Below are 2,969 nucleotides of genomic sequence, written 5' to 3'. Positions count from 1 at the left end.
CTAGAATGGTGCATACTAGCACTGCAATTTCTGGTAGTATTCTAATACATTATATGAATACAAAATTGAAAATAAAATTTTTTATATTACTTTTTATAATGCTAGTAATAATGATTCTGTAATAAATATGTTAAAAATCAATTAAAACCAATTTTTAATGGAAAATTTATTTTATATTAAATTTATGTGTACAGGATGCATTAGAATTTATTTCACCCCATCTTATTAAAGTTAGAAATTTTATTATGTATATTAGAACTTGACGAGTTGGAAAACAAGAATTTAAAAATTTATTTCACCAATATAAAAAATATAAAAGATTTGTATTAGATGTACAACACAGGTGGAATTCAACATATTCTGTGTTAAAAAGTCATATATCATATAAAGATGTTTTAACAAGTTTTTATAATGAAAAAAAATGTCAAATGATTACATAACTAATGTAGATTCGAAAATTGCAATTTGTATAAAAGATTTTTTACAAACATTTTCTGATGCAACTAATTTATTTTCAGGAGTTATTATCCTACTTTGTGTGTATTAGTTAATCAATTATTTATATTTATATTTAGTGATGTTTTTTCAAAATATAGAAATATTCCACAATTTCAATCAATTGTTGAAATTATAGAAATAAAAAAAATCAGGTTGAGATATTCTACTTGGCCTTTATCATACAAATATGATAACTCAAATTGAAACAAAAAAAAATAAAGTTAATAATTTATTATTTCAAATGTATTAAATGTATGAATCTCAAAGTTATTAGGAAACAAAAGAAGTTTAACAACCGCACCACGTGAAAATAGTGGTGGAAATAAAATTTGGTCTCCAATAGGATTTTGCTTAGAGTAGATGAAAAATCACTTGAAAAAGTTCTATTTGAATTTTTGAGAGCTGGAAAATCCCCAAAAAAGTTGGTCTCCAATAGGATTTTGCTTGGAGATGGGAAGTTACGAACCAAAAGTTTTGTTTTGATTTTAACTCTAGTAAAAGAAAATTGCTTAAAGATATTGTGGGCCAAACTAACAGGTGAAGCCATCGTTAGATTTAAGTGGCCCTCCCCCTTGAGGCTCTTTAATCTCAGTTGGCATAATAATTGATTGAAGTCCCTAACCCTATCAATCCACTAGATCACTCAGATGGATCTATTCGTTATCCAGCCTCACAAGAACACAACAGTGATGACAATGCACATCAAAGCTGCTTGAATATCCAACCGAGGGTGATCACTCGCATTTACAATATCCTGAATCCGATAGTTAAGGGTGTTCACGGGTCGGGTTGGATCAGTTTGAGTTATTTTTTTCAACTGACCCGACCTAATCGATTTACTCATTTACTAAACCGAAACCGACTGACCCTGAAGCAAAATTGACCCAAACATGAAGGGTTGGTTTATCGGTTTAGTCAGTTTTTATATATATTTTAAACTAGAATATCTATATCTAAACATCTATTTATATTTAAGTTCATTTCTTTTTAGTTTTTATGCAAAACCAAAATATATATTTAAATTGATTATTTTTTATGCAAAATAGATTTTTTTGTCAATATATATATATATATATTTAAATTTATACAAAACTGAATTAAATATTTTACTATTGTATTATATTTGTATTGGTTTTACATTTTATGTTTTTATCATAAATAACCAATTTTTTAAAGTCAAACAAAACACAAATAAAATATATCAACATTTAACATATAGGGTAGGGACTAATTATTAATTACTTAAAAATATAAGATCAGTTTGGCTTTGGTTTTCATACATGAAAACCAAAACTGAATTGAGTTGTCGGTTTATTTTTTCATACAAACTGAACCTACCAGTGATTTTGAAAAACTGACCAACTCGAGTTGGGTCGGTTTGACATTTAATGTGAACACCCCTACCGATAGTGAACAATTTCAATGAAGGGAACCTATGGAAGCATTGGCTCCCACCATGCAACAGAGCTAGACTGTGTGTTAATAGTGCTAGTTCTATCTAGAGGTTCTTTCTATCCTCTCATGAAGGTGCTATGTTGGAATACCCATGGTGCAGGAAACAATGACTTTCAAAAAACCCTTCGTGGTTTGATTAATATGCACCATCCAAATTAATATTGTAATCATTTTGGAAATTTGAATCCAAAACGATCATTCCTCAAGGATTATTTCTAGATTGGGTTACTCTTGAGCCTATATTCTAGATCCACAAGTAGGGGTGGATTCGAGTCGAGTCGAATACTTGGCTATTCAAGCTCGGCTCGCTGAAACTGTGTTAGGCTTGAGCTTGAGCTCGAGCTCGATTCAAGTTAGAGATTTGAGCTCGAGTTCAACTTGTCTCGAGCTTGACTGCAAGCCAAGTTTTTTTCTCTAAACAATAAAAAGTATACATATAAAAATATTTTTTTGAGCTTGATTCAAGTTAGAGATTTGAGCTCGAGCTTGACTGCAAGCCAAGTTTTTTTTTTCTAAAAAATAAAAAGTATACATATAAAAATATATATTTTTTATTTTACATACAAAAAAATTAAGAATTATAAAAATCATTTATTATTATACATATAAAAAATAAAAAAATATACATATAAATAATATTTTTATTCCACATACAAAAAATAAGAATTATAAAAATTATTTACCATTATACATAAAAAATAAAAATATTATATAATGAAAATTATTTATTATATATATTTGTGTATTTATATGTATGTATATAATAAAAAAATTATTTATTTATTATATTGGCTCGCGAGCCTCACGAGCCGAGCTTCACTAGGCTCGAGTTCGGCTCGATTAGCGAACGGGCCTATATATCAGACTCAAGCTCGGCTCGAAGCTCAGTTTAAATCGAGCCGAGTCGAGTTTTTCACGACCAAAGCTCGAATAGCTTGTGAGAAGCTTGGCTCGTGGCCACCCTAATAGAGATATTGTAAGATATTTAGAAAGATTTTGTGCATATGGACTTTTAG

Source organism: Nelumbo nucifera, chromosome 7 (genome assembly GCF_055504915.1).
Source record: "Nelumbo nucifera cultivar China Antique chromosome 7, China Antique-T2T, whole genome shotgun sequence".
Classification (NCBI taxonomy): Eukaryota; Viridiplantae; Streptophyta; class Magnoliopsida; order Proteales; family Nelumbonaceae; genus Nelumbo; species Nelumbo nucifera.
This window is presented reverse-complemented; position numbering follows the sequence as displayed.